Here is a 12646-nt window from a genome sequence, read left to right as displayed (position 1 = left end):
AAATGATCTGGCATTCTGGATAATCACTGTTTTATCTTTCTAATAATTCTCATTTTGTCTTTTATGAGTGTTGCCAGAACCCGAGGCTAGTCCCAGGAGGAGAACTCTTCTGCCCATGCTGGGACACAGAAACACCATAAAATTACTGCTTCCCACACAGCAAGGAAACAAAGGCCTCATCGTGGGTTGCTGGACTGCACCTTGTCATGCCATCCTTGGCTACATTTGCCCTGCAGGAACGGCCGTCATACTGTTCTTTGTCCTAGCTCTTCACTGTTGTGGACCCCCCCACTGAACAGAAATAGAAGAAGAAATAATATTAGCTAGCACATACTTGCCTCTCATAGAGGCCACTGCCACATGTCCTCGCTTAGAAACTCGCTACCCAAATATGCTAGACCAGGTAGTCTATGGGAAAACCCAATCAAGCCAGATTTTTGTTACCTATACTTATCAGCCTGTGGCATGTTACAGCTCCACTACCAAATGCACATGGGGGTGGGGGGGTTGTATTAGATGGAAAAAATAATAGGATCTGTCATGGCCAATGTGCAGCTAACTAATGTTTCTCCTATTGGTTTCGGCAGTACCCAAGGCCAACATCCATCAAGTCACCTCCTAGAATCTCAGGGGTCCTCAAACTTTTTAAAGTGGGGGCCAGATCACGGTCCCTCAGAGAGCTGGAGGGCCGGACTATATGAACTACTAATTCCTACTGTAACACCTGGGCTGCGCTCACTGCCCAAAAAACCTGGCGGGCCGGATCAGACTCCTCTGTGGGCCGCATGTGGCCCGCGGGCCGTAGTTTGAAGACCCCTGTCTAGATGAACTATGCAACTCTATCCTCAAGGCTGTAAACACCACCTATGCCTGGTGCCTCCCTGCAGGAACATTCTACGTGTACGAGAATGCTGCTTACCTCTGCCTGTCTGCAAACTGGACGTAAATGCCTTTAAACTTCAGATGGTCCTACAAACCAGAAGAACTCCCTACAAATCCCTCTGAGAGGAAGAAGCAGGATGCTAACCCCTTGGCCATTGCCCCTTTTCAGCAGGAAGCAGCTAAGGAGCGGTCATTGTCCATGTTCATCATAACAACCCATAGTCGTTGCACCACTAAGACTAAGAGAATCTTGTGGAACAAGGTGGGGGGATGGGACAGGAATGAGGAGGCTAACAGGCTAATTCCAATGTAACCCTGATATTTGGGCGAGGGGTGGGGGGGGACTAGCAATCTGAATCCATGCCAGCAAGCTCAGTGTATATTCTTGATAACCTATAATTAAGTCACTACATCGTTCCCAGAAACTGGTCTTGCAGAACCTGTTACAGAGGCCATAAAACTATGAACGGTGCACTGCCCCGGAGGAAGGGTTATTAACACTGGCGCCAGGCCAGACCATCAGATATGGCCTGGAGACCCCCAAAATCTGGGGGCCTTCTTGCAAGAACCAGAAGCATAATCCATAGTTGTAGGACAAAGACCTCAGGAAGATATAAAAGAGAAGCCCCCGGCATGTTACTTTATTCAGATTTGGAAAGTTATTCTGAGTCCACCAACGTAAATAAAAAGTGTCACTCCTTTTCTTTAAAGTGTCACTTAGTTTTTCTTTTCTTCTGTAACAGTGGTACCTGCCCTAGCTGGTTTGGCTCAGTGGATAGAGTGTTGGCCTGAGGACCAGAGGGTCCCAGGTTCAATTCCAGTCAAAGGCACATGCCTGGGATTGCAGGCTCGATCCCCAGTAGGAAGCATGCAGAAGGTAGCCAATCAATGATTCTCATCATTGATGTTTCTATCTCTCTCTCCCTCTCCCTTCCTCTCAATTAAAAATATACATATATAGTGGTGGTATACAATGGAATATTATTCAGCCATTAAAAAAGAATGAAATCTTACCCTTTGCAAAAGCATGGAGGGACCTAGAGGGTTTTATGTTTAGTGAAATAAGCCAATAAGAGCAAAAACAAATACCATATGATTTCACTTATATGTGGAATCTAAAGAACATAATATCAAACAAAAATTGGAATACTCATAGACACAGAGGGGGGACTGGTGATTGCCAGAGGGGAGGGGTGTTGGAGGACTGGGAGAAAGAAGTGAAAGAATTAAGAAGTACAAAGTAGTAGTCACAAATAGGCACTGGGATTTAAAATAAAGTATAGGGGGAGATTAAAAATGGTGGTATAGTAACTGGATGCTGCATGGTCATGCTACGAGGAACAAACTAGAATTACAGCTAAAATACAGAAGAACTTCCTGAATAATCAATGGAAAACTCACAGGAGAGAACCTTGATACTCAAGAACTGAAAGTGGAGACTGCATACTGACTGGTAGGAGGAGCAGAGGGGTTAAAGGGCTGGCTGGTCGCCCACAGAGAGCAACTGTCCCAGGGATATATCTCAGCTGTGGGGGATTGCCACTGAGAACTCTGGGACCTAATCCCTGAAGTATGGTAGCAACCATACTTGGGTAAAAACTGCTGTTTGAATTTTAACTCTTCCATTCTGGCTTCGGCATTCGCTTACTTGCTTAAACATAGGGTAGTTACCTCAGCTCCCAGGCTGGCCTGGGACCAGAACTACAGGAGATTGATTCCCACTGACTCAGTAGCTTCAGGGGTAGAAACTGTAGATAACTTTTAGAGATTAACCGCTGAGCTCTGCTTCTGTATTATCGCTATCGCAAGATAGGGCCACATTCCAATGTCCCCTTCGGGCTGTTCCCCGCCTTTAGAATTTAAAATTCCTGTTGTTTTGACCTTTAAAAAGACTGCCTACACCTGGAATGATGAAGTCGTGTGGACTCCACCTGCGTGTGGTGCTCTTGCGCCGTCCTGGCCAGTTTTTCAATAAATCCTTGCCTGCTTTTTTTAATCAATCATCAGCCTCCGGTGGTCTTATTTTGAACCCAGGGTTTGACCCCACAACAATCCCCCAGCAGAGAGCACCAAAACTGAGGAGGGTACCCCCATAACATCTGGCTATGAAAAGCAGTGGGTGCTATCTGTCAGGAAGTAACAACTGAAAATTCAGGCACCCTCTTAAAGGGCCAACACATTAAACTCCCTGTGGAGCCACCCACCTTGTGCTCTGGCACAGGGAGGGCAAAGCAGATTGGAGCTGTGAGAGCAGAAGCCAAGACTGGGGACTGGAGGTGGGGGGTGGGGGTGTGGTGTGGGGTGTGGGGGGGAGAGATAGAGCTCAGTAGGCAGTTACCCCAGGTTTTCTGGGCTGAGTCATTCCCTCACACAGTGGAGGACATCTTTCCCACATAGACATTTGCCTTGCCTGGGGAGAAGACAGTTGACACGCCCTGAGGCCACTTAAGAGATTAAAAATAACAATTAGCCTTCAGTCATAGTAGGGACTTTAATATCCTCTGACTGCACTTGATAGATCTGCCAGATAAAAACTTAACAAGGAAACAGAGACTCTAAAGGACACACTGGATTTAATTGACATTTATAGAACATTACACCCCTGAATATACATTCTTCTCAAGTGCACATGGATCATTCACAAAGACAGACCACATGTTAGGACAGAAAACAAGTCTTTACAAGTTCAAGAAGATTGAAATAATTTCTAGAATCTTCTCAGATCACAGTGGAATGAAATTAGGAATCAACTACAGTAAAAAACCCCATTCAAACACATGGAGACTAAATAGCATATTATTAAACAACTACAGGCCTGGTGCATGAAATTCATGCACTGGAGGGGTGGTGTCCCTCAGCACAGCTTGCACCCTAACACAATCCAGGACTGTTGGCTCCCAACCACTCGTCTGCCTTCCTGATCACCCCCTAACCACTCCCCTGCCAGCTAGATTGATGCCTAACTGCTCCCATGCTGACCTGATTGCCCCCAACTTCCCTCCCCTGACGGCTTGGTGCCCTCCCTTGCCAGCTCAGTAGTACCTAACTACTCTCCAGCGCTGGCCTGGTCCCTTCCAACTGCCCTCCCCTGCAGGCCTAACCACCATTAACTGCCCTCCCCTGCTGGCCTGATCCCCCCAACAGCTATCCCCTGCAGGTCTGATCTCCACCAATTGCCCTCCCCTGCCAGCCTGGTTACCCCCCCCCCCCTAACTGCCATCACCTGCAGGCCTGGACCCCTCCCCCCAACTGCCCTCCCCGGCTAGCCCAGCCCCTCCCCAACTGCCCTCCCTATCAGGCCCAGTACCCCCAACAGCCCTCCCTTGCAGGCCTGGTTCCCCCCAAATGTCCTCCCCTGCAAACCTGCTTGCCCCCCAACTACCCTCCCCTGCTGGCCTGGTCCCCACAACAGCTATCCCCTGCAGGTCTGATCTCTGCCAACTGCCCTCTCCTGCCAGTCTGGTACCACCCCAACTGCCCTCCCCTGCCAGCCAGTTCACCCCTAACTGCCCTCCCATACAGGCCTGGTCCCCCCCAACTGCCCTCCACATCAGGCCCTGGTCATCAGCAACTGCCCTACCTACAGGTCCAGTCCTCCCCAAATGCCCCCCCCCCCCGAAGGCCTGGTTGCCTCTAACTGCCCTCCCCATCAGGCCCAGTACCCCCAATGGACCTCCCTTGCTGGCTTGGTTATCCCTAACTGCCCTCCCCTGCTGGCCTGGCCATCCGCAACTGCCCTCCCCTGTAGGTCTGGTCCCCCCTCAACTGTCCTCCTTTGCAGGCCTGGTTGGCCCCCAACTGTCCTCCTCTGCAGTCTTGGTCACCCCCAACTGCCCTCCCCTACAGTCCCAGTCCCCCCAATTGTCCTCTATTGCAGGCCCGGTCCCCTCCAACTGCCCTCCTTATCAGGCCCAGTCACCCCCAATGGCCCTCCCTTGAAGGCCTGCTCTTCCCCCAACAGCTCTCCCCTGCTAGGCTGGTCACCCCTAACTGCCCTCCCCTGCAGGCCTGGTTGCCCCCAACTTCCTTCCCTCCCCTGCAGGCCCAGGCACCCCCAACTGTCCTCCCTTGCAGGCCTGCCTCCCTCAACAGCCCTCCCCTGCAGGCCTGTCGCCCCCAACTGCCCTCCCTGCCAGCATGGTTGCCTACAACTGCTCTTGCCTGCTGTCCTGGTTGCACCTAAGGTCCCTCCCCTGCTGGCATGATCACCCACAACTGCCCTCTCCTGATCGCCATTGTATTAGCCATTATGACCCAATGGAGGCAGCCATATTTTGACCACATAGGAGCGGCCATCTTGTGTGAGGGTGTGATGGTCAATTTGCATATTACATCTTTATTATATAGGACTAGAGGTCTGGTGCACAAAATTCGTGCATGGGGTGGGGATCCCTTCAGTCCAGCCTGCACCCTCTCCAATCTGGGACACATTGGGGGATGTACAACTGCTGGGGAGTGAGCCTAAACATGGGGCCCTGTGAATGAGGACGAGGGCCCCAAGTAGATGCAAAAGCCCCACCTTCCTGTGGTCCAGACTGGATGCCAGCAAGAAGGCCCCTGTCCTCAAGGAAGGGCGTTCCCCATGAATGAGGCAGAGAGCGGGCCCTCAGGGCCCGGCGACCAGTTAAGTAACTCTGAATGATAACTTACTGGGTAGAGTAATCTTGGTTGTAGGTTCTTGCTATTCATCACTTTGAATATTTCTTGCCACTCCCATCTGGCCTGAATAGTTTCTGTTGAGAAATCAGCTGATAATTGTATGGGTGCTCCCTTGTAGGTAACTGTTTTTCTCTTGCTGCTTGTAAGATTCTCTCTTTGTCTTTTGCCCTTGGCATTTTAATTATGAGGTGTCTTGGTGTGGTCCTCTTTGGATTCCTTTTGTTTGGGGTTCTGTGCGCTTCCTGAACTTGTAAGTCTATTTCTTTCATCAGGTGGGGGAAGTTTTTAGTCATTATTTCTTCAAATAGGTTTTCAGTGTCTTGCTCTCTCTCTTCTTCTAACACTCCCATAATTCTGATGTTGGTACCCTTGAAGTTGTCCCAGAGGCTTCTTACACTGAGATAGATACTTTTTTTAAAAAAAATTTAAAAATATATATATTTTATTGATTTTTTTACAGAGAGGAAGGGAGAGAAATAGTTAGAAACATCGATGAGTCATCGATCAGCTGCCTCTTGCACGCCCCCTACTGGGGACATGCCTGCAATCAAGGTACATGCCCTTGATCGGAATCAAACCCGGGATCCTTCAGTCTGCAGGCCGACGCTCTATCCACTGAGCCAAACCGGTTTTGGCTGAGATAGATACTTTTTAAAACAGTTTAAATTCACTCCAAGTTTTAGTCAATTCCAGTTGGTGGAAACAACTTGATTTTCCTAAGGAAAATCTGTTTTAATGCACCTCTGGCCACAAGAGGTCTCCCTTTCCCTGAACCGCATTGGTTTAAGGGCAGGGCCAAAAAGTGATGGTGGGATTAAGAAGCTCAACCTGTAAAAATCTGAGGAACAGAATAAACTGGTGAATATAACAGAATCAGGGGCATAGAAAGGGAGTGGACTGACAATTATCAGGGGGAAAGGAGTGTAGGGGGTGCGGGAAGAGACTGGACAAAAATCGTACACCTATGGATGAGGACAGTGGAGAGGGGAGGTAAGGGCAGAGGGTGGGGTGGGAACCGGGTGGAGGGAAGCTATGGGGGGAAAAAGGAGAAACAATTGTAATAATCTGAACAATAAAGATTTATTAAATTAAAAAAAAAAAAAGAAAAAAAGAAGCTCAACCTGGTCCCGGTAAGGCCAGCAGCAAATTTGGCAAAGAATTTACTTAAACTTTTAAGAAGTCAAAGTGTCCCTTTAATAGTAACATAGTTTATCAGTTTAAAAAATGGAAAACCACAGGGTAATGTCGAGTAAATAGATATTGGGAAGAGTAAGGAGTACTTCAATGTCAAAGTAAGTAATATTTAGGGAGTGGTCGCTTCCGGCTTTGGTGACTATTTTGTTAAGCATAATAGTTTGAAAAGGAACATCAGGTGAAGATGACAGTAACAATACCTAACGTTTATTAGTTGTGCAGTGTGTTCTAGGCCTTTTTAAAAACAGTATTAAGTCAAATAATGTTCACCCAGCCATATAAGGTAGATACTGTTAGCCTTAATATTAATAACCCTTTGAGAAAGGTACTTTTACAGATGAAGAATTTGTGGCTTAGAGAAATTAACAGTTGATTCAAGGTCACGCAGCTTGGAATTTGAACAGATATCTAACTCCACAATGATTTACCCTATGTGTTAGATAGGACAAGAGTCTCAAGGTCTGGGCCATTCTTTTTTTTTTTTACTTATAGTTTCAGAAACATGAGTTTTATTTATTTATTTATATATTTTTATTTATTGATTATGGTATCACATAATTGTCCTCATCCCTCCATTCCCATCCTAAACCCCTCCCCACATATGCCCCCACCCCCCTGTTGTCCATGGCCACTGGCTAGGACCATATGCATGCACACAAGTCCTTTGGTTGATCTCTCCCCCTTAACCCCCACCCTCCCCTCCTTTCCCTCTGAGGTTTGAGAGTCTGATCGCTGCTTCTCTTTCTCTGGGTCTGTTTTTGTTCATCAGTTTATGTTGTTCATTATTTCCTCTAGATGTGTGAGATCATGTGATCCAAGAGATACCCTTGTAAGAACCTAAACTGCGACAAGCCATAATTGGGCCTTTTTTTTTTTTTTTTAAATGCCAGATGGCAGAATTTTATGATTTTATTAACACACATACAATGTGCACACAACCTGTCTATTCATTTTCTTCGCTGTGCAGCCCTGCATTGGGACTGGTGACTCTGATGGCCCCTGGGCTGCTCTCCCCACAGTGTCGTTGCGGGTCTTTGGGGGGACGCTGGGAGCAATCTCAGCAGCACAGTGAGATTCACGGCACATCAGTGGGTAGCGATCACTGTTGGCATCAGGATCTGGCCCTTGAATCTTCTGCGCACCCTGTTGTCAGTGCCTCTGGGTTTTCACCAGTCCCGCTGAAGTTTGACATAGTGGTCTGACTGGTGCCAGAAGAACTCCTCGGTCCTTTTTTTGACCATCTTGGGTTTCAGGAGGGGTCTGAGGGCAGCCAGGGTGCCGAGTAGGAGATGGCTGCCACCTCCGTAGGCAGAGCGGAGGAAGAGAGCTGGGCCATTCTTAATAAATGCTATTTCTTGCTTAATGTTACAATGTAGCACAGTATTTTGCAGATGTAACAGTAAACAGGATGAGCTGACAAGAACTCAAGGGGATGAAAGTAGCCAATTGCAAAAAAAACACACACACACAAAAAACAAACAACAACAAAACACACACACACACACACACACACACACACAATATGAAAGTAACCAAATAGTGTATCTAAGCAGTGGCTAACCCTCCCTTCCAGGGGATAGAGCTCTGGCTGTAAATCCCCTGTCTTCTTCACTTGCTGCAAATAAGTAAAACTACCTCGGGACAACCATGTCTCATTTTTATTTTTATTTTTTTTTATTTTATTATTATTTTTAAAATATATTTTATTGATTTTTTACAGAGAGGAAGAGAGAGGAATAGAGAGTTAGAAACATCGATGAGAGAGAATCATCGACCAACCGCCTCCTGCACACCCCCACCGGGGATGTGCCCATAACCAAGGCACATGCCCTTGATCGGAATCGAACCTGGGACCTTCCAGTCTGCAGGCTGACGCTCTATCCACTGAGCCAAACCGGTTTCGGCCCATGTCTCATTTTTAAATAAAGTCCCCCAAGTGGTGAACCCCTTGAGTTTGGTAGCACACATAGCCTATGTTAAGTCAGTAAATTCATGAACACTGGTATGCAAATTAAGAAAGTTTCTTCTTCTTCTTCTTTTTTAAAAATATAGTTTATTGATTTTTTTACACAGAGAGGAGGAGAGAGAGATAGAGAGAAACATCGATGAGAGAGAAACATCGACCAGCTGCCTCCTGCACACCCCTACTGGGGATGTGCCCGCAACCAAGGTACATGCCCTTGACCGGAATCGAACCTGGGACCTTTCAGTCCGCAGACCGACGCTCTATCCACTGAGCCAAACCGGCTTCAGCAAGAAACAGTTTCTTAATTTGACTACATGACAGCGGTAACCAGGAACGAGAGTCAGATTTGTCTGATTTTTAAAAAAGACTTTAACTGTGCTGCCTCCCCCCCCCCCCCCCGGACAATTGAATTCAGTAGGTTGGAGGTGAGTTATTAAATCTGAGTTTTTAGGTTCTACTGGTGACTGTTATGTGTAAAAGCCCTCGGTAGGGAGCCGCACGGGGGAACAGTGGTACGTTTATTTAGGTGAACAGCCCTCTGGGACACGGCAGCCAGGCGGCCTTAGAACAGGATGATGGTGACTTGCTCAGCATTTCACTCCAAAGGGCTTCCTGCTTGCGGTGTCCTTTCCCCTCCCCTCGAGAGCCGAGCTAGAAAGAAGCGTGGGATTCTCCAGGGACTGAGGTGAGAAGTGGCAAAAGCAGAGCCCTCCTTGGACAGCCTTGAGGTGTTGTTCTTAGGGAAGTGTGCACGCAGGCTGTCAGGCAGCCTGGCGGGTGGCGAGACAGGACCCAGATGACACGCACAGCCTTTATCTCCTGCTCTTTGCTGTCAGCTTGGCCAACAGCCATGGCAGTGCGCGCAGAGGCTGGCGTTTCTGTTTGGGGGTGAAATGTGGACACAGAAGGGGCCCTTCAGGGCAGGGGGCTGTGAATGATGACGGAGCCACGTCTTAAGAACTAGGAATCCGCTGGGAGGAAGGCAGAAAGCATTTTCTCTCCGTTTCTGAAATGAACAAAACTTCTGCAGTGATTTTAAGTGGCCTAAGCCATCTTGCAATTTGGGCATGGGAAGTTTGAAATCAGATAATCGTGTAATGTTCTCAGGAGCCTCCTGGGCTTGCTTTCTTAATGGTTTCTATCCTCCCCTCCCCCATCTCTCTCTCTCTTTCTCTCTCTCTCCCCCCTCCCTCACACCCCCTCTCACACACACTGTGCTTCCTGTTCTTGGTGGTTCCCACCTCCCTCGGAGTCACTGAGTCTGCGCTTCTGTTAACCCTGGCTCAGCTGGGATTTCCAGTCATTAGCCTGGCCACAGCCCCATGTCACGAAGATTTATGTGTCCCTTTCACTGGAGCTTGGGAACCTGACCCGCCCCAGGAACGTGATGAAGTCTGGCTTCACCGGCTCTTAGGACACCAGAACACAAGAGCTTGGAAAGAGAATTAAAAAAAAAAAAAAAAGTAAGAAAACCATGATCCTGCTGAAACCGGTTTGGCTCAGTGGATAGAGCGTCGTTCTGCGGACTGAAAGGCCCCAGGTTCGATTCCAGTTAAGGGCATGTTCCTTGGTTGCAGGCACATCCCTGGCAGGGGGTCTGCAGGAGGCAGCTGGTGGATGTTTCTCTCTCATCGACGTTTCTAGCTCTCTATCTCTCTCCCTTCCTCTCTGTGGAAAATCAATAAAATATATATATTAAAAAGAGAAAAAAGAAAATCATGATCCTTGAGTGTTTCTGAGATGTACTCCTTCCAACACAACTGGCAACTCTGTGTGGCAGAGATGAAGGAGAGACAGACTCCTCGCCCTTCTGAGGAGGTATTTGCCCTGCAGGAGAGAGAGAGGGAGTGATCTGAGCCTTTGCACACGGCTCCTCCTGGGTGGTCTCAGAGTTCCTGGGCAGAGGGAATTCGGGGTTGTGCATGAGCTCTGGACTCAGACCTGCTGCATCTCCCGACTCCGCTTCTAGACCCTCACTTCTCTGTGTTCAAAAGCTTCTGTGGAACCAGGCCCCATTCCTTTCTTTATAGTCACTGGATTCCTTTTTCGGGGTTGGCAGTGGTGCACTATTTCAGAAAACCCAAGAGGAAGGAGAGCACTTCTAAACTCTTTTAATGAAGCCAGCATTATCCTAAATCCAAAACTAGATAAGGACCCTACAATGAAAGAGAATTACAGGCCAATATCCCTGATAAACATAGATCCTAAAATCCTCAGCAAAATATTAGCAAATCACATCCAGCAATATATTAAAAAGATCATACACCATGATCAAGTGGCATTTATTCCAGTGATGCAAGGCTGATACAATATTTGCAAATCAATAAACGTGATATACCACATAAACAAATTGAAAAACAAAAATCATGTGATCATATCCATACATGCAGAAAAAACATTAGACAAAATTCAACACACATCCTATATAATAAAAGGCTAATATGAAAATTGTCCTCTTGGGAGTTTGACTGACTAGGAGTTCAACCGCCCACTATGACGTTTGCTGACCACCAGGGGGTGGCTCAGAATGAAGGAAGGCCCTGGCCGGCAGCTGAAAGGAAGGCCCCAGCCAATAGACGGAAGGCCCCAATAGGCCCTGATCGATGGCCAGGCTTAGGGACCCTACCCATGCATAAATTTCGTGCACTGGGCCTCTAGTTTTTTATAAAAACTCTCAGCAAAGTGGGAATAGAGGGAGCATATCTCAATATAATAAAGGACATATGTGACAAACTTATAGCCAACATCATACTCAATGGGGAAAAACAAACCATTTCCTCTAAGAACAGGAACAAGACAGGAATGCCCACTTTCACCACTCCAGTTCAACATAGTACAGTACTGGAAGTGCTAGCCATAGTGATCAGATAAGAAGAAGAAATAAAAGGCATCCAAATTGGAAAAAAAGAAGTAGCATTATTTACCACAGCTAAGATTTGGAAACAGCCTAAGTGCCCAACAGCAGATGAGTGGATTATAAACTGTGGTACATCTACACAATGGAATACTACGCTGCTAAAAAAGAAGTAATTCTTACCATTTGCAACAGCATGGATGGATCTGGAGAGCATTATGCTAAGTGAAATAAGCCATTCAGAGAAAGATAAATATCACATGATATCACTCATTTGTGGAATATAATGAACAACATAAACTGATGAACAAAAATAGAGCTGGAGGAAAAATATATTTTAGAATATAATATAAGTAATCCTGTTATTTGTAGATTTTTAATATTTCCTATAACTTTTGTGATATTATACTACGTTAGTACAGTTTTGGTAATATTATATATTTAAAATTGTTTTTTGAAATATTAATGCTTATTGCATGTAAATGGCTAATTATTTTGTATCTATAATCTGGTATTAGATTTATTTTGTATATTGTAAAAAATAAATTAATTAAAAATAAAAATTAAAAAAAGAAAAAAGTAAAGCATAGGGGCCCAACCAGCATGTCTCAGTGGTTGAGCATCGACCTATGAACCAGGAAGTCACAGTTGATTCCTGGTCAGGGCACATGGCCAGGTTTGAGGCTCAATCCCCAATAGGGATCATGCAGGAGGCAGTCGATCAATGATTCTCATCATTGATGTTTCTATTTCTCCCTCTTCCTTCCTCTCTGAAATCAATAAAAATATATTGAAAAATAAAGTAGTGAAGGAATTATTACCATTTGCAACAGCATGTTTGAAACTAGGGAGCATTATGCCAAATGAAATAAGCCAGTGAGTGAAAGAAAAATACCACACGATCTCACTCATTTATGGATAATAAAGAACATTATAAACTGATGAACAAAAATGGATACAGAGGCAGAGAAGCATCGAACAGACTGTCAAACTATAGCAGGGCACAGTCGCAGAGGGGCCATCAGGAGAGAACTTGGGGGTCAACAGAGGTGGGGCACAGACCCTCACCCCCCCCCCCCCCGTAACATGGC

The sequence above is a fragment of the Pipistrellus hanaki genome (genome assembly GCF_964339955.1).
Source record: "Pipistrellus hanaki genome assembly, chromosome: X".
In the NCBI taxonomy this organism is placed as follows: domain Eukaryota; kingdom Metazoa; phylum Chordata; class Mammalia; order Chiroptera; family Vespertilionidae; genus Pipistrellus; species Pipistrellus hanaki.
The sequence above is the reverse complement of the archived record's forward strand: the minus strand, read 5'-3'. Positions refer to the sequence as shown.